Here is a 27,825-nt window from a genome sequence, read left to right on the forward strand (position 1 = left end):
GGAACTTGTATTCCCAAGGGAGCGCGTGCGCGCGAGATCTTATCAATCCACGTTTATGACATGAAACGTATCTTTTTCGTGTGAGCAAAGACAGGATACGACAAGTAAAAAATGCATGCACTGTTATGCATTAGATGGAAGTTAACCTAGCCCGGATGATATGCATTACAACGAAGGCTACAACACTACAACATTGATCCTGCGAAAACTTGACTTACGTGACGTAGCGCACTTCAAAGTCTTACTGTTCCCTGCTCAACACGGACAGTACGTATTCAAAGGGCCGATAAGACACTATCCTGACCATGAAAGATTTACTTTTTATGATAACAATCCAATTAACTGATAACATAGAGAAACCACAAAGTGTTGGCCACAGAAATGTAACGCCAACTGATCTGGCGGGTCCTCAGTTACTCAATGCAATTATGGCTCTCCAGAACGCAACATAACACAACGCAAAAGAAATCTATCGCGATGGAGCAGTACAAACACACATCCACTTACGTTTTCGAAACGATGCACGAGGATAAGAGCTCGACCCGCTGGCATTTTCTTGTCTCACTCGTCTATCGATGGAAATCGATGCGGCTGAAATAAACACGTCCTCTCGCTCTCTCTACGGCCAAGAATGAAAGAAATAAAATCACAGTTTTGCAGTGCACCAAGTACGGAACATTCACCTACAATTTCAGCAGTGGAATTCACAAATACAACTCACCTTCCTTAGTCCTTACACCGCCACCGCATCTCCTTCCCTGCCCTGCCTGAAACGTTACCAACACAACTTCCCATTAGCCAACTTTGCCACCGGGGTTTGGTGCGGGGACTAGCGCGAACGCAGGTCCCCACTACCAGAAATTATACGCTCGAGTTACCCACATTTGGGGTAATCGCAAGGGTCAACCCAATCGAAGTGCAATGAAAGAGCCTCACCTTGAGAGGACTGCCTCCCTGATCACAGTGCCTCCCGCGTCAGGTAAGTATGCCTTTTCAACCTCTCCGGAACCGCAAAACGCAACTTGTCTGCGCATACCATGTGGTAATGGGGGTCACGTGCTCCTCGTCCTGTCGTGTCGTGCTGTCCACTCGCTGCTATGCTACCTAGAAAAGAGAAGAGAATGTGAAGGTTGGTTGCTTGGTCATTTGTTCTGCTTTCACTTGATTATTTCTTCCCCAGAGGGAAGTGGGCCACGCTCGGAGGTAGTGCTATACCGAGGCAACCCGTGGCCGGGACGAGGCAAGCCTTTTCCACGGCCCAGTTCCAAAAATCAGTTTAATATATGAGCTGCTCGATGAGCAGCAAATGGACCAAAGGTCACCAGTCGACAGACTCATCCAAACGCCTGAGGCATTGGTTCACCAGTATTAGGCGACAGAGGCGAAATAAAACTAAGCAAATCAGGTGGTACAGAGGGTGAATTAAGCAGGTGGCCCGAAGCGAAAAACGAGCTTGTTGGAAACAATAGAGGCGATGACTCCATCCGCCCCCCACTGGCGGGCAAAATAACGTCGACGTCTCCGGGTTGAAAAACGCTTGAAGAGCAAGGGGAGGTGGAACTTGACACGGGCCTTTGCTCCCTCAATGACGGCGAGGGCCCCAGGTTGGACAGAACGAAAGCGGTAGTCATTGCGGGCCAGCCAGATGTGAAACTTACAGGCACACAACAGGTAACTGAAGACTTTGGGCACTGCGTGAAGCTCAGTGGAATTGAAACCAAAAAGTAAATGGCGACGCTCAAGCACAGGACACATAGGCGAGAAATGAAAAAGGAGGGACTGTAGCCAACCAACAACACTTTGAGCAAGGGGACACACAAAGAGCAAATGCGACAGTGACTCGACGACAGGACCACAAAAAAAACAAGCGGAGGAGACAGATAAACCAAAGAGAGAAGACGCTCAGCAGTGTAAATCACACCATGAGCTACCTTCCAGGAGAAATCAACAACAAAGCGGTCAAAATCAAAGAAGTGGAACTGGCGCCACGTATCATACCAGTAAAGGTCCCCAAAGGAGGGAAAGAACTTAACTACACAGTGCGGTGTGACAGAGGAACAGGATAAAAGAAACTGGTAACCGACTTTGGCAGAGAAAAAAGCCACGGAGGGCGACAACGTGAGGGTCAGAGGATGCGAAAAACCAAAGTTCCCCGGGAGGGGGAAAAAAGAGCCACCAAGCGACTCCCAGGCCAAAAGCAAAGAGGAGTAAAATGGTGGTAACAGGGACCTGTCGAAGGCAGCGGGACGGGAGAAAACATCAAGAGAGGAGGCAGCAAAACACGATTGAAACCAGTACGACACAAAGGAGGACCAGCTTGACGAGGACAAAGTAGACCGTTTGACCCACTGACCCAGAAGCGACCAAACCTTGAGCTTAATGTCCACCACCGAGAAACCTCCAGCGATGTGGGCTGAACGACCACAGCACGTGCAACCAGCTCCCGCTTGGTTTTCCAGAAGAATGAGAAAACAAGGGAGTTAAGTTCTTTAAGTACCCAGGGGGGCATGTGGACCAGGGATGCCACATACCAAACCCTGGCGAGGCCAGGCAATTGATGACCAAAAAAAGCCTTGCCATGAAAAGACAAGGAGCGCTGACGCCAGGAGGAGAGGACGCGTTCCACAGCCTCTATCCGAGGCCGCCAATTAGGTTCATCAATGTCATGCGGGCCAATGAAGACTCCGAGGATTTTAAGCTTAGAAGATGTCCAGTCGAGAGGGACAGGGGGGTCAGTTCGGCCAGCCCAAGACCCCAGCCACAAGCCGCGAGACTTTGTCAGGTGAGCTTGGATCCAGAACCAAGCTCATACCTTGTGTAGGTGTCAAAAACAGCCCTAATGGAGGCATCGGAGGACAAGATGAGCGATGTGTCATCCGCGTACTGGGAAATTGGAGAGAGCGGTGAGGGCAGTCCAGGCAGCAAAGGTCCAGTAATGGCGGGATTTGCTCGAATATTGGCGGCCAAGACCTCAGCGACCATAACATACAGCAAAGGTGCGAGGGGGCAGCCTGACGCACCCCCCGTGTGAGACTGAAAAAGTTTGAGACATGACCGTTAACAATGACAGCACTCTGAACAGCATTATAGAAAAGCGGATCCAGCGCAGAAAGGAGGTTTGGAAACCCATTCTGCAGAGGGTGGCATGCAGAAAGGACCAATCAACGCGATCAAACGCTTTTTCTTGGTCGAGCGAGAGGATGGCACAAGGAGACCCGGATTGCGTGGCGTAATGGACCATGTCTCGGAGATAAGCGACGTTCTCACCAATATAACGACCGGGGACACCACAGGTTTGATCCTCAGCCACCACGGCATGAATAACCTTCAGGAGACGCCAGCGATGACGCGGGCAGCGAGCTTGTAGTCCACACTAAGGAGGGAAATTGGCCGCCAGTTACGAGGGTTCAGCCGGTCACCCGTCTTAAAGATGAGAGAAATGATGCCTCGACGCTGAGAGAGGCTGAGAGTGCCAGCCTCATAACATGAGTTCAGGACGAGCACGAGGTCCTGTCCGAGCACCGGCCAGAATTTGACATAAACTCCATAGGGAGGCCATCCAAGCCCGGGGTCTTGCCTCGAGCCATCCCACATAAAGCAGTATAACACTCCTCCGACTGGAGAGGACCATCACACTGTTGAGCCTGGTCGGCGGACAAGGTGGAGGTGAGGGCGTCGAGCAGGGAAAGAGCCACGTCCCCGTCAGTAGGCTCGGCACTAAACAAGTTAGAATAAAAGGAAGCAAAAGCCTGGCATAGGTCCTTTGAACTCGAGACCACTGTGCCATCATCGCATCGAAGTGCTGAAATAAGTCGGTCGGCGGCACGCTTCTTTTCCAGACGGAAGAAAAAGGCCGAGGAGGTTTCACCTTCCTCAACCCATTTGGCCCGAGCACGGACTTGGGCTCCCCGAGCTGCCTCGAGGTCTAGGGCAGCAAGGGCAGACAGGGTAGAATGGTACGGCTCAACACAGGAGGTGAAACCGGCATCAACACGGTTCTTAAGATGCCCAGCTAGTCGGCCAAGGAGGTCTCGACACTGCGATGTTTTCTTCGAGCGCTCAGCGCAATATTTAATTGTGAGGCCTTTGATTTGGCTCTTGCCCTTATCCCACCCACTTAGCTAGTGACGGGAAGGACAGCATGGACTGCCTCCAAACGGACCAAAAATTAGTGATATGCTGGATATAGTCCTCATCATTGAGGACAGAAATGTTGAGCTTCCAGAAACCTGTCCCAGGAGCAGCAATGTCTGGGACACTACAAGAAAGCACCACACCACAGTGATCCGAAAACGGACAAGGAATAATATCGCAAGTCAAGACTGATGGTAACCAGGAGTACGGGGCACCAATGAGATCAATACGGGAGGCCATAAGGCCGTCTGAGCGAGTCCAAGAGAAGCAGAATCGGAAGGATGCAGGTGCCTCCAAATGTCCAGACAACAGCAGGAGTCAAAAAAAGACGTTTTAAGGTAGCAGTACTTTCGCGGGAAGTGTCAGAGACATTGGAGCCCCGACGATCGAGGGCGCGGTCGAACACAGTGTTAAAGTCCCCGGCAAGGAAGGTCGGATAGGTGGGATCAACCCAAGACGAGACGTCGTCCAGGAAGTCGTCACGGGCTGGGTTGCGATTGGGGGCGTAGAGACAGCAGATACGAAACGGGTGCCCAGAATGGGTAAAGTGGCAAAAAACAACACGCCCAGCGGTGTCACACCAAGAGCTCGTAAGGGTGACCGTGGGGCGGAATAAAATGATGCAACCACAAGAGTGTGCAGAGCCAACAGAAGCAACTGCATTAAAACCAGATGAACGAAACCAAGACTGACATTCACTGTCTGAAGAGCAGTGGGCCTCTTGTAGGCAGACAATGTCAGGGACCTGAGGAAAGGAACGTAACCAGTGCAGAACACCAGCGCGCTTGGACGAGTCCCTGAGACCATTGGTGTTTAAGGAGAGGATAGAGAGAGCCATAACTGAGAAGAAAGAGAGAGACAGCACAACTAGGAGCGACGGCTCCGAACCGGGGCAGGGGAGCCAAGGAGGGAAGGCCAGAATGAACAGCCCTCCCAGACTCCCTGCCCTTTCCAGACTTCGAGCGGCCGGGGACCGCAGAACCAGGAAGAGGTTTCTTCGCTTTCTTCTTAGACTTGACCTGATCATCAGAGGAAGCCTCAACATCCGAAAGTCCACGCTTAGTGACTGGTGAATCAGTCAGCTCGACCTCGTTAACCATTACGGGAGACAGAGATAGAACCTGTGGGGTATTTACAGGGGTTACATTGATGCCCGTTAAAGGGTCATCGTCACTAAATATACTTTGACTGTATTCAGTCTCATTAACTAGTTCATTATCATTCGTATCCATTTCTTTTCCATTATTACTATTATCCATTTCCATTTCTTTTCCATTAACTACAGCATTATTTGTCATTTCTTTTCCAGTAACTACATTATTACTATTATCCATTTCCATTTCTTTTCCATTAACTATAGTAGTATTGTCCATTACACCAACTACGTTACTACTAGTGTTTAACATTGTATTACTCTGTGGCGCAGCCAAACCATCAGACGCAGCGGCGGGGGAGGCAGCCACCTGCACGCGCGTCGAGGACCCACCATTACCGGTTTTAGGGAGGGCCGCACCCTCCTTAACTTACTGGTGGCAGGAGAGGCCATGGGTGGAGTACCAGGGGGGGATAACTCATTGTCCCTGAGGTCGGTGTGGGAACCCCAACTTGAAATACCAGGTTGCGTGGGGGCAGGAGGACGAAGGGTTACCCCCTCGTCCCCAGAGTCCTCATGGTCAGAGCTTGCAGGAGAAGTGGGAAGGTCCTCAGGACCAGAACTGACATCCAGGAGGGGAGGCAGCGACTCCGGGGGAGTGGCACCAAACAACAAGTGAAGCGGACGGATGGGCGGGGGTCGCAGGCGAAGATGGTGGGTTCCCCCAGGCATTGGGGGGGTTGGGGCAATCCCTGGCCATGTGACCAGGCTCCCGACACCTGCGGCACTTCCCGCGCAAGTCACAGTTTTTGGTGAGGTGTTCCCCACGACAGATATCACATTCGGCCGGCTGACCCACATACCACACCTTACATTTATATCCAGCAATGTCCAGATTACGAGGGATCCGGCCAGAACGAACCATTTTGATGATACGGGCTCCCAGTGCAGATTGCAGGGTCACCCGGGTAATGCTGGTGCCTTATCGTCTCCACCTTCCCGTACGAGGAAAAGTAGGGCCGGAGGCGATCATCACTCTCCTCAAAGGGATAGTGATACAACATAACATTTTGAGCTCGAGGCCCAGCATACATGACTTTGCACTTAGCACCAGCTAAAGTGACAAAATCATAACCTTCAACAATATTTTACATTTTGGGTCAGCGAAAGTAATCTGAACCAGTTTTACGGGAACAAACTGAATACTGTCAATCACAAAGGGGGTGAACTTTCCCTTGATGGCTGTAACAAGTTCCGCCCTGGGAACAGAGGTTGGAACATCGGAAAGGTCGAGGACTACTGTCCTCTTAAAGGCCGCAAGAGGCATGATGAAAGGGGAAAAAGAGAAAACAGTCCCCCGGAAAGCAAAGCTCCCAGGAAGGGAACAGAAAGACTGGCTACCCTGGGTTATGGCAGGACGCCAAGCATAAGTCCCCAGGAGGGTCACCAGTAAAACTCAGGAATCAAAAATCTTACCACAAATCCCAAAAACGCTTGTCCCCACACTCCAATTCCAATACGGAACTTACGCGTACCACAAGGAAAGGCACGAACCTGGCAGATAATAAAAACCCGCGTCAGGTAAGTATGCCTTTTCAACCTCTCCGGAACCGCAAAACGCAACTTGTCTGCGCATACCATGTGGTAATGGGGGTCACGTGCTCCTCGTCCTGTCGTGTCGTGCTGTCCCACTCGCTGCTATGCTACCTAGAAAAGAGAAGAGAATGTGAAGGTTGGTTGCTTGGTCATTTGTTCTGCTTTCACTTGATTATTTCTTCCCCAGAGGGAAGTGGGCCACGCTCGGAGGTAGTGCTATACCGAGGCAACCCGTGGCCGGGACGAGGCAAGCCTCTTTTCCACGGCCCAGTTCCAAAAATCAGTTTAATATATGAGCTGCTCGATGAGCAGCGTATCAGATATTAAGCTGATAAGAACAGATACTACACTTGATCTTAGCCAAAAGGGCCGAGAAGCGATGCCCGTAAATGCTCACAGCGGACAAGGTGCTCCCAGTCTCATGGCCACGAGATATGGTGGTCCGATTACAATCCGTGCCAAGGAAGGAATGCCCAAAGCCAACCTGAAAGCGAGGCGCACACAACGATCGCCCTTGTACAGTGGGCAGCAGGACCAGCATTGCATGGCACTTGCGTTGACGGCAAGAGGACAAATGCACATTGTGCTTGCTCTGACCTCGTTTTTATTTTCCCTTATAACAAAGTTAATTTTCACGGCGAATTACTTGTCTACGACCATACCACAGGGAAAACACCGGTTCTCGTCCGATCACCGAAGTTAAGCCCTGTCGGGCGGGGTTAGTACTTGGATGGGAGACCGCCTGGGAATACCCCGTGTTGTAGGCTTCCCTTTTTCCTTCTGTACACTTGATTATCTCAAAAAATCTCAGTTTCCTTTAATGAAAGAACATTCCAAACCAGGTTTTTTGAACACAACATGCCAACGATATGTCAAAGATGAGACATACAACAAAAACAAAATAGTTCACACGAGAAAGTGGAACTTGTATTCCCAAGGGAGCGCGTGCGCGCGAGATCTTATCAATCCAACGTTTATGACATGAAACGTATCTTTTCGTGTGAGCAAAGAACAGGATACGACAAGTAAAAAATGCATGCACTGTTATGCATTAGATGGAAGTTAACCTAGCCCGGATGATATGCATACAACGAAGGCTACAACACTACAACATTGATCCTGCGAAAACGTGACTTACGTGACGTAGCGCACTTCAAAGTCTTACTGTTCCCTGCTCAACACGGACAGTACGTATTCAAAGGGCCGATAAGACACTATCCTGACCATGAAAGATTTACTTTTTATGATAACAATCCAATTAACTGATAACATAGAGAAACCACAAAGTGTTGGCCACAGAAATGTAACGCCAACTGATCTGGCGGGTCCTCAGTTACTCAATGCAAAACGGGCTCTCCAGAACGCAACATAACACAACGCAAAAGAAATCTATCGCGATGGAGCAGTACAAACACACATCCACTTACGTTTTCGAAACGATGCACGAGGATAAGAGCTCGACCCGCTGGCATTTTCTTGTCTCACTCGTCTATCGATGGAAATCGATGCGGCTGAAATAAACACGTCCTCTCGCTCTCTCTACGGCCAAGAATGAAAGAAATAAAATCACAGTTTTGCAGTGCACCAAGTACGGAACATTCACCTACAATTTCAGCAGTGGAATTCACAAATACAACTCACCTTCCTTAGTCCTTACACCGCCACCGCATCTCCTTCCCTGCCCTGCCTGAAACGTTACCAACAAACCTTCCCATTAGCCAACTTTGCCACCGGGGTTTGGTGCGGGGACTAGCGCGAACGCAGGTCCCCACTACCAGAAATTATACGCTCGAGTTACCCACATTTGGGGTAATCGCAAGGGTCAACCCAATCGAAGTGCAATGAAAGAGCCTCACCTTGAGAGGACTGCCTCCCTGATCACAGTGCCTCCCGCGTCAGGTAAGTATGCCTTTTCAACCTCTCCGGAACCGCAAAACGCAACTTGTCTGCGCATACCATGTGGTAATGGGGGTCACGTGCTCCTCGTCCTGTCGTGTCGTGCTGTCCACTCGCTGCTATGCTACCTAGAAAAGAGAAGAGAATGTGAAGGTTGGTTGCTTGGTCATTTGTTCTGCTTTCACTTGATTATTTCTTCCCCAGAGGGAAGTGGGCCACGCTCGGAGGTAGTGCTATACCGAGGCAACCCGTGGCCGGGACGAGGCAAGCCTCTTTTCCACGGCCCAGTTCCAAAAATCAGTTTAATATATGAGCTGCTCGATGAGCAGCTATCAGATATTAAGCTGATAAGAACAGATACTACACTTGATCTTAGCCAAAAGGCCGAGAAGAAGCCGATGCCCGTAAATGCTCACAGCGGACAAGGTGCTCCCAGTCTCATGGCCACGAGATATGGTGGTCCGATTACAATCCGTGCCAAGGAAGGAATGCCCAAAGCCAACCTGAAAGCGAGGCGCACACAACGATCGCCCTTGTACAGTGGGCAGCAGGACCAGCATTGCATGGCACTTGCGTTGACGGCAAGAGGACAAATGCACATTGTGCTTGCTCTGACCTCGTTTTTATTTTCCCTTATAACAAAGTTAATTTTCACGGCGAATTACTTGTCTACGACCATACCACAGGGAAAACACCGGTTCTCGTCCGATCACCGAAGTTAAGCCCTGTCGGGCGGGGTTAGTACTTGGATGGGAGACCGCCTGGGAATACCCCGTGTTGTAGGCTTCCCTTTTTCCTTCTGTACACTTGATTATCTCAAAAAATCTCAGTTTCCTTTAATGAAAGAACATTCCAAACCAGGTTTTTTGAACACAACATGCCAACGATATGTCAAAGATGAGACATACAACAAAAACAAAATAGTTCACACGAGAAAGTGGAACTTGTATTCCCAAGGGAGCGCGTGCGCGCGAGATCTTATCAATCCAACGTTTATGACATGAAACGTATCTTTTCGTGTGAGCAAAGAACAGGATACGACAAGTAAAAAATGCATGCACTGTTATGCATTAGATGGAAGTTAACCTAGCCCGGATGATATGCATACAACGAAGGCTACAACACTACAACATTGATCCTGCGAAAACGTGACTTACGTGACGTAGCGCACTTCAAAGTCTTACTGTTCCCTGCTCAACACGGACAGTACGTATTCAAAGGGCCGATAAGACACTATCCTGACCATGAAAGATTTACTTTTTATGATAACAATCCAATTAACTGATAACATAGAGAAACCACAAAGTGTTGGCCACAGAAATGTAACGCCAACTGATCTGGCGGGTCCTCAGTTACTCAATGCAAAACGGGCTCTCCAGAACGCAACATAACACAACGCAAAAGAAATCTATCGCGATGGAGCAGTACAAACACACATCCACTTACGTTTTCGAAACGATGCACGAGGATAAGAGCTCGACCCGCTGGCATTTTCTTGTCTCACTCGTCTATCGATGGAAATCGATGCGGCTGAAATAAACACGTCCTCTCGCTCTCTCTACGGCCAAGAATGAAAGAAATAAAATCACAGTTTTGCAGTGCACCAAGTACGGAACATTCACCTACAATTTCAGCAGTGGAATTCACAAATACAACTCACCTTCCTTAGTCCTTACACCGCCACCGCATCTCCTTCCCTGCCCTGCCTGAAACGTTACCAACAAACCTTCCCATTAGCCAACTTTGCCACCGGGGTTTGGTGCGGGGACTAGCGCGAACGCAGGTCCCCACTACCAGAAATTATACGCTCGAGTTACCCACATTTGGGGTAATCGCAAGGGTCAACCCAATCGAAGTGCAATGAAAGAGCCTCACCTTGAGAGGACTGCCTCCCTGATCACAGTGCCTCCCGCGTCAGGTAAGTATGCCTTTTCAACCTCTCCGGAACCGCAAAACGCAACTTGTCTGCGCATACCATGTGGTAATGGGGGTCACGTGCTCCTCGTCCTGTCGTGTCGTGCTGTCCACTCGCTGCTATGCTACCTAGAAAAGAGAAGAGAATGTGAAGGTTGGTTGCTTGGTCATTTGTTCTGCTTTCACTTGATTATTTCTTCCCCAGAGGGAAGTGGGCCACGCTCGGAGGTAGTGCTATACCGAGGCAACCCGTGGCCGGGACGAGGCAAGCCTCTTTTCCACGGCCCAGTTCCAAAAATCAGTTTAATATATGAGCTGCTCGATGAGCAGCGTATCAGATATTAAGCTGATAAGAACAGATTTTTTTTTTTTTTTTTTTGTCAAAAGAGCGTTTATTCACAAATAAAAATGGAGCTATTACATATTCAGGAATACAAAAAAGTCTACAGAGTCACAAAGCCGGAGTAAGCAGCTAGCCGTAAGGGCCAGGGGCCCTAACGATAAAGTCCATGAACTGCGCAAGTTCCTTAAAGAGAGCCCCGGATTACAGACACCGCAAACAGCGCGCGGACAAAGCAAAACGAGAATTAAATGTACGCCTAAACAGTAACGCTAGGAAGACCATTCTCTACAGTGCAAAAGCCTGGGAGAGACCACAAGGAAGAAAAGCGACTGTCTGAAAGGCGAAAGTGATCGAGCTTAATTCGACTATGGAGATCGCCAGAAACAAAACGGATAATAGCCCGATGATCTTCTTTACCGTTATAAAAGGTGGCCTTATTGCGAAAAAGCCAAACACCGTAAAGAATGGTCTTGATAATGTGGCGCGCAATGCGAGCCCTCTTTGTAACAAGAGGGGGCCAAATAAAAAAGAACACGAAAGGGACATTTAAGGTAAGCCGAAAGCCTAGTACACGATCTAAAATTGGGGAAAAACGGGACCAAACCCGCTTAACCCGAGGGCAATGCAAAAAACAATGATCGATAGTCTCTCGTCTAGGGCAAGAAGCACAGAAAGCCGAGTTAATATATCCCCAATTAGCAAGGGAATCGCGAACCTTAACACCGCGGAGAGCAATTAGCCACAAGAGATCATTTTTAGGATTTTCGGTAAGAGAATCTCGAACGAGAGACCAATGATCATTGAGTGAAAAAGAAGAGCCACAAACCTGGGTCCAAACTCTATGCAAGATAGGGGAGGAGGAATTCGAGGAAAGTAGTTTCAAATATAAACGCTTAGAAGTTAAGTCGCAACTGCCAACGGATAAAAGAGTTTCGAGACAGCGGGCGTAAAAAGGAGACGGAAAGCAGGCAGAAGGGGCAAAATTATCGCGCAAACAATTCCACTGGGGGCGAAGAGAAGACAAACGTCTACCAACAAAATATTTACAAAGATAAAAACTAGAATCGTGAGGCGAGTCCAAAGTAAAAGCCATCCCCGCTAACTGCAAGGCAAGGCACTTAACACTAAAATTATAATACCTATACCCCCTTGCGCAGCGCTTAAATATAAAGTATTACGAGCAACCGTCTCAATTTTACAACCCCAAAGAAAAGGCCAGATGAAACTATTGATACGGGAAAGGACCCAGGCAGGGGGAAGCAAAACCCTAGCTAGATACATCAGCTTACTTAACCCTAAGGTGTTAATAAGGAGAGCCTTGCCTAGGAAGGACAAAGAACGAGATCTCCAAAGATTGAGGGACTTCTCTAGTTTGTTTAGCTTAGGTTGCCAATTATCATTCTCAACAGGGATAGTACCAAAAAAGACCCCAAGAATTTTCATTTTCTTGACCCAAGTAAGTCCAAGGGGTTCGTCAGTCCGAGAACGCCAAGCACCGAGCCACATGGCCTCCGTTTTCGACTTATTTAGCTTAGCTCCAGAACCACGTTCGTAAACACTAACACAATCAAAAAGCTTATTTAGAGAGAAAAGGTCTTTCAAAACAGCAGTAGTGTCATCAGCATAAAGGCGAACCTTGGCCTGCAAACCCCTTGCACCAGGAAGTAAAAACCCCTCAATCTCAGGAGATCTACGGATCAGGTTAGCAAGAACTTCTACACATAAAACATAAAGTAGAGGAGAGAGAGGATCCCCCTGACGGACGCCCCGTTCAAGGGGGATACTCTCAGTAAGCCAATCGTTAAGGATGATACGCATGCAAGCACCATTATAAAAGGTACTAATCCAGCGACAAAAATCAGAACCAAAACCGTAAACATTAAGCAGCTCTAGAAGGAAGACGCGATCGACTCGGTCGAAGGCTTTTTCTTGATCTAAACTAATCAAAATAGCAGACTCATTTGTTTGCTCAATGTGGCTCAAAACATCGCGCAACAACGTCACATTAGAGAAGATTGAACGACCCGGAACAGAACAAGATTGATCAGGGGAAACTATGTGATGCATAACCGAAGAAAGACGAGTTGTGATAGCTTTAGAGATAATCTTATAATCCACATTGAGCAAAGAAATGGGCCTCCAGTTTTTCAAATTCTTAATATCCCCGCGCTTCTTATAAATAAGGCGAGTAACGCTTCCTTTCATAGAATCCGAAAGTTCAGAGTCGTGGAAACATTGGTTTGCGACTGATAGTAAAAGGGGGCCCAGAATGTCCCAAAAACGCAAGTAAAATTCGACAGACAAACCATCAGAACCAGGTGACCTTCCTAGGCTAAGGCTCCTTAATGAAATAGTCAATTCATCTAAAGTTAAAAGTCCCTCGCATGAGTCGCGCAGAGGAGGAGAAAGCGAAGAAGGAATAGAATCAAAACAGGATTGTTTACACACAGGATCAATAACCTCTTGCGAGAAAAGATTTGAATAAAAGCGCACGTGCGCACGTTCAATCTCCTCCCGAGTGAAAACTTCAATGTCATTATCATTCAAAATGGAAGAAACGTTATTACGGTCTAAGCGCTCACGTTCTAACTTGAAGAAGAAGCGTGAAGGCTTCTCGCCCTCCTCAAGCCACTGGACGCGAGAACGGATTTTAGAGCCTTCCAAAACACGCAAGGTAAGAGCATTCAGTTCAGATTCAAGCCGAGAGATTTCAGGGGCGACCGAAAGGTCGCCACAGACGAGACGGCGCTTGAGACCAATTATTGCATTAGTTATAAGGACGCGCTCATGCGAGAGACTTCTACGTTTATTCTTAGCAAATGAAATAATTTCCGAGCGAATAGAGTCCTTAAAAAAGTCCCACCAACATTTGACTGACGGAAAATAGTCAACGCAATCGGAGAGCTCACGAATCTTAGCATCAAAGGAAAGACAAAATTCGCTATCATTCAAAAGGGAGGAATTAAATTTCCATAAGCCCGGACCACGCATATAATTAGACTCCAATTTAAAGAAAGATTAACAAAATCATGATCAGAAAAGGCGCAAGGAGAAATGTCACAGGACTGAACTAAAGGGAATAAATTTCGGGAAACAAAAAATTTGTCAAGGCGCGAGCCGATGGAGAAATTAGAATTAAACCAAGAGCACGCTCGGACACGGGGATGCAATTTGCGCCAAGCATCTTCAAGGTAAAGTGAACGACGAAAGTCAGAGAGATATTTTGCAATGGAAACATTGCCACCAAACTTATCTAAGTCAGATTCATAGCAATTGAAATCACCGGCAATAATAGTAAAATCAGCAGGAAGGCAGAAAGCATGCAAATTCTCGAAAAAACACTTTTCGGTCAGTCAAAAGGGTAGGCGCATAAATATTAATAATATTAAACTTACGATTATTATACTCAACGAGTAAACTAAGGACACGTCCATCATGATCTCTACGCCAAGATAAAACTTGACCATCAAAACGATCGGAAATCAAAATAATAACACCAGCCTGTTTACCAACAGCAGGGGACCAAAAAGACGGCCCACTCCAGTCAGCAACCAGGGAATTAAAGGCAACAGGATCAGATATTAAGGTCTCCTGAATGCAGATAATACCGAAACCGAAACGAACATAATCAAGCAAAGCTTTCCGAGTAGCCTGATTAGAACCACGTGAATTAATTGAAATTAAATTAAATATAGAGGTCATGATGGACGGCTTTTTTTCGTAGGCACACGCGAAGGATTCGTTGACTTACGAACAGGCACAATGGTTGGAGTGACATTAGCAGGTGTCCGGCTGGATCCTCTCTTGACAGCTCGTCCCAACGTACGAGTTGGGAAAAGGTCAGGCGCAGGGGTATAATCATCTGAGTCAGAATCATCAGAAACGACGAGAGGATGGTCACCAGGGTCAGAAAGCAGCGGGCGAGAGGTCTGTAAAGGCGAATCAGCATCAGGATCAAGGTCAGGATCAGCATCGTCAGAAGCAACATCAACGTCAAGATCAGGAACAGCATCAGGAACAGGGTCGGTGACAGGGGCAGGAACATTATCAGGATCAGAGTTGTCATCAGGGTAATCAGGAAGGGAGTCAGGCGGAGGATCAGCAACATCCATAGCATAAGCTACTTCGGCATCGGAGGCAGCTTCTACCAAGGCTGGATTAGAGGGCGCATAGGAGGCCAAAATACTCTGGGACTGAGAAAGGTCAGAAGAAAAGGAGGGGAAGATTGTATCTGCGAAGGGGCCGAGTGCTCAGAAGAAGGCTGCAAAGAGGAAGACTGCGACGAGGATTGGGAAGAGCAGGATGAAGATAGTTGGCTAGGAGGCTGCGAAGGTCGATTAGAGGGCTGAACAGCAGGTTGAAGATCAGGAGACGGCTGGGGAGGAGGGTCGTCTGGCTTGTCAGCATCTCGGTAAGATCGAGGACGGCGATGCCACGAGTGTTGACAATCGATAGCCCTATGGCCTTGGTCACGACACACACAGCAGAAATCCTTCTCAGGGCATTCCTTAAACATATGACCAATACGCTCGCAATTGTAGCAGAAGGTATTAGGGCAATCCTTAGCCATATGATCGGGAAGGTTGCACTTTCGACAAGTAGGCGTCTGATTGTCGTGACGGACACGGACCAGAACCCGGCCAAAACGAAGAAAGGAAGGGATAGATTTGGACAGGACCATACCAAAGACCCGAGTTCCATTGTCCAACGTAGGGTAGTTCTGGTGTTTACTACGTCGAGTAAACTTCACAGTACCATAGGGAGCAAGACGTATATGAAGCGCAGAATCAGGAAGTTCATAAGGAGCACCAAAAACAGCAACATAGACGATACGGGGGTTACCAGAAGATGTAGGGGCACCAGAGCGGAGGAAACGAGGCACCAACGATGAAGCCCGAAGAAAGGTGTTACGATAATCTTCTTTGGTAAAGGTGACACACACTTGCTGCGGGGAAACCCACTGGACGCAGCGAACAGCAGCAGAAGGGATCTGGCAGGTCTCTAGGTCGGCAAAAAGATCCTTTAAAGCAAAGTCGCCATCAGGTTTCGGAAAAAAGGCAGAACACGGTCTCTCTGGCAAGCGGTTATAAACAGAAAAATTCTCTCTCTCAAAGGTAGACGGAACAAAACGGCTGCGAACAGGAGCATTATTGACGAGCGGAACAGGGTCACCAGACCCGGCAGTGACACCAGCATATGAAATAGCAGTATTCGATGAGGTAGCAGCAATATCAGAAGAAGGGTTCACAGCAACATTCTCAGAAACATCATCCATAGGGGCGTCGCCCCAATTAACACGTGTATCAGTATCAGCATCCATGGAATCGCAAGAGCAAGGATACCACAAGGAACGAAAAACCTACTACCAAAATGGTAGGGCTTCGCCCTGGGAGAACCCACAAAACATCGGCCAAAAAGACTTAGCCAAAAGGCCGAGAAGCGATGCCCGTAAATGCTCACAGCGGACAAGGTGCTCCCAGTCTCATGGCCACGAGATATGGTGGTCCGATTACAATCCGTGCCAAGGAAGGAATGCCCAAAGCCAACCTGAAAGCGAGGCGCACACAACGATCGCCCTTGTACAGTGGGCAGCAGGACCAGCATTGCATGGCACTTGCGTTGACGGCAAGAGGACAAATGCACATTGTGCTTGCTCTGACCTCGTTTTTATTTTCCCTTATAACAAAGTTAATTTTCACGGCGAATTACTTGTCTACGACCATACCACAGGGAAAACACCGGTTCTCGTCCGATCACCGAAGTTAAGCCCTGTCGGGCGGGGTTAGTACTTGGATGGGAGACCGCCTGGGAATACCCCGTGTTGTAGGCTTCCCTTTTTCCTTCTGTACACTTGATTATCTCAAAAAATCTCAGTTTCCTTTAATGAAAGAACATTCCAAACCAGGTTTTTTGAACACAACATGCCAACGATATGTCAAAGATGAGACATACAACAAAAACAAAATAGTTCACACGAGAAAGTGGAACTTGTATTCCCAAGGGAGCGCGTGCGCGCGAGATCTTATCAATCCAACGTTTATGACATGAAACGTATCTTTTCGTGTGAGCAAAGAACAGGATACGACAAGTAAAAAATGCATGCACTGTTATGCATTAGATGGAAGTTAACCTAGCCCGGATGATATGCATACAACGAAGGCTACAACACTACAACATTGATCCTGCGAAAACGTGACTTACGTGACGTAGCGCACTTCAAAGTCTTACTGTTCCCTGCTCAACACGGACAGTACGTATTCAAAGGGCCGATAAGACACTATCCTGACCATGAAAGATTTACTTTTTATGATAACAATCCAATTAACTGATAACATAGAGAAACCACAAAGTGTTGGCCACAGAAATGTAACGCCAACTGATCTGGCGGGTCCTCAGTTACTCAATGCAAAACGGGCTCTCCAGAACGCAACATAACACAACGCAAAAGAAATCTATCGCGATGGAGCAGTACAAACACACATCCACTTACGTTTTCGAAACGATGCACGAGGATAAGAGCTCGACCCGCTGGCATTTTCTTGTCTCACTCGTCTATCGATGGAAATCGATGCGGCTGAAATAAACACGTCCTCTCGCTCTCTCTACGGCCAAGAATGAAAGAAATAAAATCACAGTTTTGCAGTGCACCAAGTACGGAACATTCACCTACAATTTCAGCAGTGGAATTCACAAATACAACTCACCTTCCTTAGTCCTTACACCGCCACCGCATCTCCTTCCCTGCCCTGCCTGAAACGTTACCAACAAACCTTCCCATTAGCCAACTTTGCCACCGGGGTTTGGTGCGGGGACTAGCGCGAACGCAGGTCCCCACTACCAGAAATTATACGCTCGAGTTACCCACATTTGGGGTAATCGCAAGGGTCAACCCAATCGAAGTGCAATGAAAGAGCCTCACCTTGAGAGGACTGCCTCCCTGATCACAGTGCCTCCCGCGTCAGGTAAGTATGCCTTTTCAACCTCTCCGGAACCGCAAAACGCAACTTGTCTGCGCATACCATGTGGTAATGGGGGTCACGTGCTCCTCGTCCTGTCGTGTCGTGCTGTCCACTCGCTGCTATGCTACCTAGAAAAGAGAAGAGAATGTGAAGGTTGGTTGCTTGGTCATTTGTTCTGCTTTCACTTGATTATTTCTTCCCCAGAGGGAAGTGGGCCACGCTCGGAGGTAGTGCTATACCGAGGCAACCCGTGGCCGGGACGAGGCAAGCCTCTTTTCCACGGCCCAGTTCCCAAAATCAGTTTAATATATGAGCTGCTCGATGAGCAGCTATCAGATATTAAGCTGATAAGAACAGATACTACACTTGATCTTAGCCAAAAGGCCGAGAAGCCGATGCCCGTAAATGCTCACAGCGGACAAGGTGCTCCCAGTCTCATGGCCACGAGATATGGTGGTCCGATTACAATCCGTGCCAAGGAAGGAATGCCCAAAGCCAACCTGAAAGCGAGGCGCACACAACGATCGCCCTTGTACAGTGGGCAGCAGGACCAGCATTGCATGGCACTTGCGTTGACGGCAAGAGGACAAATGCACATTGTGCTTGCTCTGACCTCGTTTTTATTTTCCCTTATAACAAAGTTAATTTTCACGGCGAATTACTTGTCTACGACCATACCACAGGGAAAACACCGGTTCTCGTCCGATCACCGAAGTTAAGCCCTGTCGGGCGGGGTTAGTACTTGGATGGGAGACCGCCTGGGAATACCCCGTGTTGTAGGCTTCCTTTTCCTTCTGTACACTTGATTATCTCAAAAAATCTCAGTTTCCTTTAATGAAAGAACATTCCAAACCAGGTTTTTTGAACACAACATGCCAACGATATGTCAAAGATGAGACATACAACAAAAACAAAATAGTTCACACGAGAAAGTGGAACTTGTATTCCCAAGGGAGCGCGTGCGCGCGAGATCTTATCAATCCAACGTTTATGACATGAAACGTATCTTTTCGTGTGAGCAAAGAACAGGATACGACAAGTAAAAAATGCATGCACTGTTATGCATTAGATGGAAGTTAACCTAGCCCGGATGATATGCATACAACGAAGGCTACAACACTACAACATTGATCCTGCGAAAACGTGACTTACGTGACGTAGCGCACTTCAAAGTCTTACTGTTCCCTGCTCAACACGGACAGTACGTATTCAAAGGGCCGATAAGACACTATCCTGACCATGAAAGATTTACTTTTTATGATAACAATCCAATTAACTGATAACATAGAGAAACCCCAAAGTGTTGGCCACAGAAATGTAACGCCAACTGATCTGGCGGGTCCTCAGTTACTCAATGCAAAACGGGCTCTCCAGAACGCAACATAACACAACGCAAAAGAAATCTATCGCGATGGAGCAGTACAAACACACATCCACTTACGTTTTCGAAACGATGCACGAGGATAAGAGCTCGACCCGCTGGCATTTTCTTGTCTCACTCGTCTATCGATGGAAATCGATGCGGCTGAAATAAACACGTCCTCTCGCTCTCTCTACGGCCAAGAATGAAAGAAATAAAATCACAGTTTTGCAGTGCACCAAGTACGGAACATTCACCTACAATTTCAGCAGTGGAATTCACAAATACAACTCACCTTCCTTAGTCCTTACACCGCCACCGCATCTCCTTCCCTGCCCTGCCTGAAACGTTACCAACAAACCTTCCCATTAGCCAACTTTGCCACCGGGGTTTGGTGCGGGGACTAGCGCGAACGCAGGTCCCCACTACCAGAAATTATACGCTCGAGTTACCCACATTTGGGGTAATCGCAAGGGTCAACCCAATCGAAGTGCAATGAAAGAGCCTCACCTTGAGAGGACTGCCTCCCTGATCACAGTGCCTCCCGCGTCAGGTAAGTATGCCTTTTCAACCTCTCCGGAACCGCAAAACGCAACTTGTCTGCGCATACCATGTGGTAATGGGGGTCACGTGCTCCTCGTCCTGTCGTGTCGTGCTGTCCACTCGCTGCTATGCTACCTAGAAAAGAGAAGAGAATGTGAAGGTTGGTTGCTTGGTCATTTGTTCTGCTTTCACTTGATTATTTCTTCCCCAGAGGGAAGTGGGCCACGCTCGGAGGTAGTGCTATACCGAGGCAACCCGTGGCCGGGACGAGGCAAGCCTCTTTTCCAGCGTCCAGTTCCAAAAATCAGTTTAATATATGAGCTGCTCGATGAGCAGCGTATCAGATATTAAGCTGATAAGAACAGATACTACACTTGATCTTAGCCAAAAGGCCGAGAAGCGATGCCCGTAAATGCTCACAGCGGACAAGGTGCTCCCAGTCTCATGGCCACGAGATATGGTGGTCCGATTACAATCCGTGCCAAGGAAGGAATGCCCAAAGCCAACCTGAAAGCGAGGCGCACACAACGATCGCCCTTGTACAGTGGGCAGCAGGACCAGCATTGCATGGCACTTGCGTTGACGGCAAGAGGACAAATGCACATTGTGCTTGCTCTGACCTCGTTTTTATTTTCCCTTATACAAAGTTAATTTTCACGGCGAATTACTTGCTACGACCATACCACAGGGAAAACACCGGTTCTCGTCCGATCACCGAAGTTAAGCCCTGTCGGGCGGGGTTAGTACTTGGATGGGAGACCGCCTGGGAATACCCCGTGTTGTAGGCTTCCCTTTTTCCTTCTGTACACTTGATTATCTCAAAAAATCTCAGTTTCCTTTAATGAAAGAACATTCCAAACCAGGTTTTTTGAACACAACATGCCAACGATATGTCAAAGATGAGACATACAACAAAAACAAAATAGTTCACACGAGAAAGTGGAACTTGTATTCCCAAGGGAGCGCGTGCGCGCGAGATCTTATCAATCCAACGTTTATGACATGAAACGTATCTTTTCGTGTGAGCAAAGAACAGGATACGACAAGTAAAAAATGCATGCACTGTTATGCATTAGATGGAAGTTAACCTAGCCCGGATGATATGCATACAACGAAGGCTACAACACTACAACATTGATCCTGCGAAAACGTGACTTACGTGACGTAGCGCACTTCAAAGTCTTACTGTTCCCCTGCTCAACACGGACAGTACGTATTCAAAGGGCCGATAAGACACTATCCTGACCATGAAAGATTTACTTTTTATGATAACAATCCAATTAACTGATAACATAGAGAAAACCACAAAGTGTTGGCCACAGAAATGTAACGCCAACTGATCTGGCGGGTCCTCAGTTACTCAATGCAAACGGGCTCTCCAGAACGCAACATAACACAACGCAAAAGAAATCTATCGCGATGGAGCAGTACAAACACACATCCACTTACGTTTTCGAAACGATGCACGAGGATAAGAGCTCGACCCGCTGGCATTTTCTTGTCTCACTCGTCTATCGATGGAAATCGATGCGGCTGAAATAAAAACACGTCCTCTCGCTCTCTCTACGGCCAAGAATGAAAGAAATAAAAATCACAGTTTTGCAGTGCACCAAGTACGGAACATTCACCTACAATTTCAGCAGTGGATTCACAAATACAACTCACCTTCCTTAGTCCTTACACCGCCACCGCATCTCCTTCCCTGCCCTGCCTGAAACGTTACCAACAAACCTTCCCATTAGCCAACTTTGCCACCGGGGTTTGGTGCGGGGACTAGCGCGAACGCAGGTCCCCACTACCAGAAATTATACGCTCGAGTTACCCACATTTGGGGTAATCGCAGGGTCAACCCAATCGAAGTGCAATGAAAGAGCCCTCACCTTGAGAGGACTGCCTCCCTGATCACAGTGCCTCCCGCGTCAGGTAAGTATGCCTTTTCAACCTCTCCGGAACCGCAAAACGCAACTTGTCTGCGCATACCATGTGGTAATGGGGGTCACGTGCTCCTCGTCCTGTCGTGTCGTGCTGTCCACTCGCTGCTATGCTACCTAGAAAAGAGAAGAGAATGTGAAGGTTGGTTGCTTGGTCATTTGTTCTGCTTTCACTTGATTATTTCTTCCCCAGAGGGAAGTGGGCCACGCTCGGAGGTAGTGCTATACCGAGGCAACCCGTGGCCGGGACGAGGCAAGCCTCTTTTCCACGGCCCAGTTCCAAAAATCAGTTTAATATATGAGCTGCTCGATGAGCAGCGTATCAGATATTAAGCTGATAAGAACAGATACTACACTTGATCTTAGCCAAAAGGCCGAGAAGCGATGCCCGTAAATGCTCACAGCGGACAAGGTGCTCCCAGTCTCATGGCCACGAGATATGGTGGTCCGATTACAATCCGTGCCAAGGAAGGAATGCCCAAAGCCAACCTGAAAGCGAGGCGCACACAACGATCGCCCTTGTACAGTGGGCAGCAGGACCAGCATTGCATGGCACTTGCGTTGACGGCAAGAGGACAAATGCACATTGTGCTTGCTCTGACCTCGTTTTTATTTTCCCTTATACAAAGTTAATTTTCACGGCGAATTACTTGTCTACGACCATACCACAGGGAAAACACCGGTTCTCGTCCGATCACCGAAGTTAAGCCCTGTCGGCGGGGTTAGTACTTGGATGGGAGACCGCCTGGGAATACCCCGTGTTGTAGGCTTCCCTTTTTCCTTCTGTACACTTGATTATCTCAAAAAATCTCAGTTTCCTTTAATGAAAGAACATTCCAAACCAGGTTTTTTGAAACACAACATGCCAACGATATGTCAAAGATGAGACATACAACAAAAACAAAATAGTTCACACGAGAAAGTGGAACTTGTATCCCAAGGGAGCGCGTGCGCGCGAGATCTTATCAATCCAACGTTTATGACATGAAACGTATCTTTTCGTGTGAGCAAAGAACAGGATACGACAAGTAAAAAATGCATGCACTGTTATGCATTAGATGGAAGTTAACCTAGCCCGGATGATATGCATACAACGAAGGCTACAACACTACAACATTGATCCTGCGAAAACGTGACTTACGTGACGTAGCGCACTTCAAAGTCTTACTGTGTTCCCTGCTCAACACGGACAGTACGTATTCAAAGGGCCGATAAGACACTATCCTGACCATGAAAGATTTACTTTTTATGATAACAATCCAATTAACTGATAACATAGAGAAACCACAAAGTGTTGGCCACAGAAATGTAACGCCAACTGATCTGGCGGGTCCTCAGTTACTCAATGCAAAACGGGCTCTCCAGAACGCAACATAACACAACGCAAAAGAAATCTATCGCGATGGAGCAGTACAAACACACATCCACTTACGTTTTTCGAAACGATGCACGAGGATAAGAGCTCGACCCGCTGGCATTTTCTTGTCTCACTCGTCTATCGATGGAAATCGATGCGGCTGAAATAAACACGTCCTCTCGCTCTCTCTACGGCCAAGAATGAAAGAAATAAAATCACAGTTTTGCAGTGCACCAAGTACGGAACATTCACCTACAATTTCAGCAGTGGAATTCACAAATACAACTCACCTTCCTTAGTCCTTACACCGCCACCGCATCTCCTTCCCTGCCCTGCCTGAAACGTTACCAACAAACCTTCCCATTAGCCAACTTTGCCACCGGGGTTTGGTGCGGGGACTAGCGCGAACGCAGGTCCCACTACCAGAAATTATACGCTCGAGTTACCCACATTTGGGGTAATCGCAAGGGTCAACCCAATCGAAGTGCAATGAAAGAGCCTCACCTTGAGAGGACTGCCTCCCTGATCACAGTGCCTCCCGCGTCAGGTAAGTATGCCTTTTCAACCTCTCCGGAACCGCAAAACGCAACTTGTCTGCGCATACCATGTGGTAATGGGGGTCACGTGCTCCTCGTCCTGTCGTGTCGTGCTGTCCACTCGCTGCTATGCTACCTAGAAAAGAGAAGAGAATGTGAAGGTTGGTTGCTTGGTCATTTGTTCTGCTTTCACTTGATTATTTCTTCCCCAGAGGGAAGTGGGCCACGCTCGGAGGTAGTGCTATACCGAGGCAACCCGTGGCCGGGACGAGGCAAGCCTCTTTTCCACGCCCAGTTCCAAAAATCAGTTTAATATATGAGCTGCTCGATGAGCAGCGTATCAGATATTAAGCTGATAAGAACAGATACTACACTTGATCTTAGCCAAAAGGCCGAGAACGATGCCCGTAAATGCTCACAGCGGACAAGGTGCTCCCAGTCTCATGGCCACGAGATATGGTGGTCCGATTACAATCCGTGCCAAGGAAGGAATGCCCAAAGCCAACCTGAAAGCGAGGCGCACACAACGATCGCCCTTGTACAGTGGGCAGCAGGACCAGCATTGCATGGCACTTGCGTTGACGGCAAGAGGACAAATGCACATTGTGCTTGCTCTGACCTCGTTTTTATTTTCCCTTATAACAAAGTTATTTTCACGGCGAATTACTTGTCTACGACCATACCACAGGGAAAACACCGGTTCTCGTCCGATCACCGAGTTAAGCCCTGTCGGGCGGGGTTAGTACTTGGATGGGAGACCGCCTGGGAATACCCCGTGTTGTAGGCTTCCCTTTTTCCTTCTGTACACTTGATTATCTCAAAAATCTCAGTTTCCTTTAATGAAAGAACATTCCAAACCAGGTTTTTTGAACACAACATGCCAACGATATGTCAAAGATGAGACATACAACAAAAACAAAATAGTTCACACGAGAAAGTGGAACTTGTATTCCCAAGGGAGCGCGTGCGCGCGAGATCTTATCAATCCAACGTTTATGACATGAAACGTATCTTTTCGTGTGAGCAAAGAACAGGATACGACAAGTAAAAAATGCATGCACTGTTATGCATTAGATGGAAGTTAACCTAGCCCGGATGATATGCATACAACGAAGGCTACAACACTACAACATTGATCCTGCGAAAACGTGACTTACGTGACGTAGCGCACTTCAAAGTCTTACTGTTTCCTGCTCAACACGGACAGTACGTATTCAAAGGGCCGATAAGACACTATCCTGACCATGAAAGATTTTACTTTTTATGATAACAATCCAATTAACTGATAACATAGAGAAACCACAAAGTGTTGGCCACAGAAATGTAACGCCAACTGATCTGGCGGGTCCTCAGTTACTCAATGCAAAACGGGCTCTCCAGAACGCAACATAACACAACGCAAAAGAAATCTATCGCGATGGAGCAGTACAAACACACATCCACTTACGTTTTCGAAACGATGCACGAGGATAAGAGCTCGACCCGCTGGCATTTTCTTGTCTCACTCGTCTATCGATGGAAATCGATGCGGCTGAAATAAACACGTCCTCTCGCTCTCTCTACGGCCAAGAATGAAAGAAATAAAATCACAGTTTTGCAGTGCACCAAGTACGGGAACATTCACCTACAATTTCAGCAGTGGAATTCACAAATACAACTCACCTTCCTTAGTCCTTACACCGCCACCGCATCTCCTTCCCTGCCCTGCCTGAAACGTTACCAACAAACCTTCCCATTAGCCAACTTTGCCACCGGGGTTTGGTGCGGGGACTAGCGCGAACGCAGGTCCCCACTACCAGAAATTATACGCTCGAGTTACCCACATTTGGGGTAATCGCAAGGTCAACCCAATCGAAGTGCAATGAAAGAGCCTCACCTTGAGAGGACTGCCTCCCTGATCACAGTGCCTCCCGCGTCAGGTAAGTATGCCTTTTCAACCTCTCCGGAACCGCAAAACGCAACTTGTCTGCGCATACCATGTGGTAATGGGGTCACGTGCTCCTCGTCCTGTCGTGTCGTGCTGTCCACACGCTCGCTGCTATGCTACCTAGAAAAGAGAAGAGAATGTGAAGGTTGGTTGCTTGGTCATTTGTTCTGCTTTCACTTGATTATTTCTTCCCCAGAGGGAAGTGGGCCACGCTCGGAGGTAGTGCTATACCGAGGCAACCCGTGGCCGGGACGAGGCAAGCCTCTTTTCCACGGCCCAGTTCCAAAAATCAGTTTAATATATGAGCTGCTCGATGAGCAGCGTATCAGATATTAAGCTGATAAGAACAGATACTACACTTGATCTTAGCCAAAAGGCCGAGAAGCGATGCCCGTAAATGCTCACAGCGGACAAGGTGCTCCCAGTCTCATGGCCACGAGATATGGTGGTCCGATTACAATCCGTGCCAAGGAAGGAATGCCCAAAGCCAACCTGAAAGCGAGGCGCACACAACGATCGCCCTTGTACAGTGGGCAGCAGGACCAGCATTGCATGGCACTTGCGTTGACGGCAAGAGGACAAATGCACATTGTGCTTGCTCTGACCTCGTTTTTATTTTCCCTTATAACAAAGTTAATTTTCACGGCGAATTACTTGTCTACGACCATACCACAGGGAAAACACCGGTTCTCGTCCGATCACCGAAGTTAAGCCCTGTCGGGCGGGGTTAGTACTTGGATGGGAGACCGCCTGGGAATACCCCGTGTTGTAGGCTTTCCTTTTTCCTTCTGTACACTTGATTATCTCAAAAAATCTCAGTTTCCTTTAATGAAAGAACATTCCAAACCAGGTTTTTTGAACACAACATGCCAACGATATGTCAAAGATGAGACATACAACAAAAACAAAATAGTTCACACGAGAAAGTGGAACTTGTATTCCCAAGGGAGCGCGTGCGCGCGAGATCTTATCAATCCAACGTTTATGACATGAAACGTATCTTTTCGTGTGAGCAAAGAACAGGATACGACAAGTAAAAAATGCATGCACTGTTATGCATTAGATGGAAGTTAACCTAGCCCGGATGATATGCATACAACGAAGGCTACAACACTACAACATTGATCCTGCGCGAAAACGTGACTTACGTGACGTAGCGCACTTCAAAGTCTTACTGTTCCCTGCTCAACACGGACAGTACGTATTCAAAGGGCCGATAAGACACTATCCTGACCATGAAAGATTTACTTTTTATGATAACAATCCAATTAACTGATAACATAGAGAAACCACAAAGTGTTGGCCACAGAAATGTAACGCCAACTGATCTGGCGGGTCCTCAGTTACTCAATGCAAAACGGGCTCTCCAGAACGCAACATAACACAACGCAAAAGAAATCTATCGCGATGGAGCAGTACAAACACACATCCACTTACGTTTTCGAAACGATGCACGAGGATAAGAGCTCGACCCGCTGGCATTTTCTTGTCTCACTCGTCTATCGATGGAAATCGATGCGGCTGAAATAAACACGTCCTCTCGCTCTCTCTACGGCCAAGAATGAAAGAAATAAAATCACAGTTTTGCAGTGCACCAAGTACGGAACATTCACCTACAATTTCAGCAGTGGAATTCACAAATACAACTCACCTTCCTTAGTCCTTACACCGCCACCGCATCTCCTTCCCTGCCCTGCCTGAAACGTTACCAACAAACCTTCCCATTAGCCAACTTTGCCACCGGGGTTTGGTGCGGGGACTAGCGCGAACGCAGGTCCCCACTACCAGAAATTATACGCTCGAGTTACCCACATTATGGGTAATCGCAAGGGTCAACCCAATCGAAGTGCAATGAAAGAGCCTCACCTTGACAGGACTGCCTCCCTGATCACAGTGCCTCCCTCGTCAGGTAAGTATGCCTTTTCAACCTCTCCGGAACCGCAAAACCGCAACTTGTCTGCGCATAACATGTGTTAATGGGGGTCACGTGCTCCTCGTCCTGTCGTGTAGTGATTTCCACTCGCTGCTATGCTACCTAGAAAAGAGAAGAGAATGTGAAGGTTGGTTGCTTGGTCATTTGTTCTGCTTTCACTTGATTATTTCTTCCCCAGAGGGAAGTGGGCCACGCTCGGAGGTAGTGCTATACCGAGGCAACCCGTGGCCGGGACGAGGCAAGCCTCTTTTCCACGGCCCAGTTCCAAAAATCAGTTAATATATGAGCTGCTCGATGAGCAGC

At 47.9% G+C, this 27,825-nt stretch overlaps 25 non-coding genes and 2 pseudogenes across 25 annotated transcripts; 8 read left to right on the forward strand and 19 right to left on the reverse strand.

Annotated features, from left to right (window-relative positions):
* Positions 1-823: 823 nt before the first annotated feature.
* On the reverse strand, positions 824-987 carry LOC137982655 (U1 spliceosomal RNA). Its single transcript, XR_011118774.1, has one exon. It is a non-coding gene; the product is annotated as a U1 spliceosomal RNA (small nuclear RNA).
* Positions 988-1,181: 194 nt separating this feature from the next.
* Positions 1,182-1,356, reverse strand: LOC137982342 (U2 spliceosomal RNA; annotated as a pseudogene).
* A 5,655-nt stretch (positions 1,357-7,011) lies between these two features.
* LOC137982221 (U2 spliceosomal RNA) lies at positions 7,012-7,204 on the reverse strand. The gene has a single exon (XR_011118637.1). It is a non-coding gene; the product is annotated as a U2 spliceosomal RNA (small nuclear RNA).
* A 267-nt stretch (positions 7,205-7,471) lies between these two features.
* Positions 7,472-7,590, forward strand: LOC137982125 (5S ribosomal RNA). The gene has a single exon (XR_011118611.1). It is a non-coding gene; the product is annotated as a 5S ribosomal RNA (ribosomal RNA).
* A 976-nt stretch (positions 7,591-8,566) lies between these two features.
* On the reverse strand, positions 8,567-8,730 carry LOC137982661 (U1 spliceosomal RNA). Its single transcript, XR_011118776.1, has one exon. It is a non-coding gene; the product is annotated as a U1 spliceosomal RNA (small nuclear RNA).
* A 194-nt stretch (positions 8,731-8,924) lies between these two features.
* LOC137982235 (U2 spliceosomal RNA) lies at positions 8,925-9,115 on the reverse strand. Its single transcript, XR_011118640.1, has one exon. It is a non-coding gene; the product is annotated as a U2 spliceosomal RNA (small nuclear RNA).
* A 271-nt stretch (positions 9,116-9,386) lies between these two features.
* LOC137982589 (5S ribosomal RNA) lies at positions 9,387-9,505 on the forward strand. The gene has a single exon (XR_011118759.1). It is a non-coding gene; the product is annotated as a 5S ribosomal RNA (ribosomal RNA).
* A 976-nt stretch (positions 9,506-10,481) lies between these two features.
* Positions 10,482-10,645, reverse strand: LOC137982671 (U1 spliceosomal RNA). The gene has a single exon (XR_011118787.1). It is a non-coding gene; the product is annotated as a U1 spliceosomal RNA (small nuclear RNA).
* A 194-nt stretch (positions 10,646-10,839) lies between these two features.
* LOC137982302 (U2 spliceosomal RNA) lies at positions 10,840-11,026 on the reverse strand. Its single transcript, XR_011118659.1, has one exon. It is a non-coding gene; the product is annotated as a U2 spliceosomal RNA (small nuclear RNA).
* A 5,661-nt stretch (positions 11,027-16,687) lies between these two features.
* Positions 16,688-16,806, forward strand: LOC137982643 (5S ribosomal RNA). The gene has a single exon (XR_011118772.1). It is a non-coding gene; the product is annotated as a 5S ribosomal RNA (ribosomal RNA).
* Positions 16,807-17,782: 976 nt separating this feature from the next.
* LOC137982678 (U1 spliceosomal RNA) lies at positions 17,783-17,946 on the reverse strand. Its single transcript, XR_011118789.1, has one exon. It is a non-coding gene; the product is annotated as a U1 spliceosomal RNA (small nuclear RNA).
* A 194-nt stretch (positions 17,947-18,140) lies between these two features.
* On the reverse strand, positions 18,141-18,331 carry LOC137982247 (U2 spliceosomal RNA). Its single transcript, XR_011118647.1, has one exon. It is a non-coding gene; the product is annotated as a U2 spliceosomal RNA (small nuclear RNA).
* Positions 18,332-18,599: 268 nt separating this feature from the next.
* LOC137982664 (5S ribosomal RNA) lies at positions 18,600-18,718 on the forward strand. Its single transcript, XR_011118786.1, has one exon. It is a non-coding gene; the product is annotated as a 5S ribosomal RNA (ribosomal RNA).
* A 974-nt stretch (positions 18,719-19,692) lies between these two features.
* LOC137982685 (U1 spliceosomal RNA) lies at positions 19,693-19,856 on the reverse strand. Its single transcript, XR_011118790.1, has one exon. It is a non-coding gene; the product is annotated as a U1 spliceosomal RNA (small nuclear RNA).
* A 194-nt stretch (positions 19,857-20,050) lies between these two features.
* LOC137982254 (U2 spliceosomal RNA) lies at positions 20,051-20,242 on the reverse strand. Its single transcript, XR_011118648.1, has one exon. It is a non-coding gene; the product is annotated as a U2 spliceosomal RNA (small nuclear RNA).
* A 265-nt stretch (positions 20,243-20,507) lies between these two features.
* LOC137982568 (5S ribosomal RNA) lies at positions 20,508-20,626 on the forward strand. The gene has a single exon (XR_011118748.1). It is a non-coding gene; the product is annotated as a 5S ribosomal RNA (ribosomal RNA).
* Positions 20,627-21,605: 979 nt separating this feature from the next.
* Positions 21,606-21,769, reverse strand: LOC137982129 (U1 spliceosomal RNA). Its single transcript, XR_011118613.1, has one exon. It is a non-coding gene; the product is annotated as a U1 spliceosomal RNA (small nuclear RNA).
* A 194-nt stretch (positions 21,770-21,963) lies between these two features.
* On the reverse strand, positions 21,964-22,155 carry LOC137982181 (U2 spliceosomal RNA). Its single transcript, XR_011118629.1, has one exon. It is a non-coding gene; the product is annotated as a U2 spliceosomal RNA (small nuclear RNA).
* A 266-nt stretch (positions 22,156-22,421) lies between these two features.
* Positions 22,422-22,539, forward strand: LOC137982605 (5S ribosomal RNA). Its single transcript, XR_011118763.1, has one exon. It is a non-coding gene; the product is annotated as a 5S ribosomal RNA (ribosomal RNA).
* Positions 22,540-23,518: 979 nt separating this feature from the next.
* On the reverse strand, positions 23,519-23,681 carry LOC137982745 (U1 spliceosomal RNA). Its single transcript, XR_011118810.1, has one exon. It is a non-coding gene; the product is annotated as a U1 spliceosomal RNA (small nuclear RNA).
* Positions 23,682-23,875: 194 nt separating this feature from the next.
* Positions 23,876-24,065, reverse strand: LOC137982269 (U2 spliceosomal RNA). Its single transcript, XR_011118650.1, has one exon. It is a non-coding gene; the product is annotated as a U2 spliceosomal RNA (small nuclear RNA).
* A 266-nt stretch (positions 24,066-24,331) lies between these two features.
* LOC137982601 (5S ribosomal RNA) lies at positions 24,332-24,449 on the forward strand. Its single transcript, XR_011118761.1, has one exon. It is a non-coding gene; the product is annotated as a 5S ribosomal RNA (ribosomal RNA).
* A 977-nt stretch (positions 24,450-25,426) lies between these two features.
* Positions 25,427-25,589, reverse strand: LOC137982756 (U1 spliceosomal RNA). The gene has a single exon (XR_011118814.1). It is a non-coding gene; the product is annotated as a U1 spliceosomal RNA (small nuclear RNA).
* Positions 25,590-25,786: 197 nt separating this feature from the next.
* On the reverse strand, positions 25,787-25,978 carry LOC137982185 (U2 spliceosomal RNA). The gene has a single exon (XR_011118631.1). It is a non-coding gene; the product is annotated as a U2 spliceosomal RNA (small nuclear RNA).
* A 267-nt stretch (positions 25,979-26,245) lies between these two features.
* LOC137982731 (5S ribosomal RNA) lies at positions 26,246-26,364 on the forward strand. Its single transcript, XR_011118807.1, has one exon. It is a non-coding gene; the product is annotated as a 5S ribosomal RNA (ribosomal RNA).
* Positions 26,365-27,342: 978 nt separating this feature from the next.
* LOC137982147 (U1 spliceosomal RNA) lies at positions 27,343-27,506 on the reverse strand. Its single transcript, XR_011118618.1, has one exon. It is a non-coding gene; the product is annotated as a U1 spliceosomal RNA (small nuclear RNA).
* A 195-nt stretch (positions 27,507-27,701) lies between these two features.
* LOC137982347 (U2 spliceosomal RNA) lies at positions 27,702-27,825 on the reverse strand (annotated as a pseudogene).

The sequence above is a fragment of the Montipora foliosa genome, chromosome 1, assembly GCF_036669935.1.
Source record: "Montipora foliosa isolate CH-2021 chromosome 1, ASM3666993v2, whole genome shotgun sequence".
In the NCBI taxonomy this organism is placed as follows: domain Eukaryota; kingdom Metazoa; phylum Cnidaria; class Anthozoa; order Scleractinia; family Acroporidae; genus Montipora; species Montipora foliosa.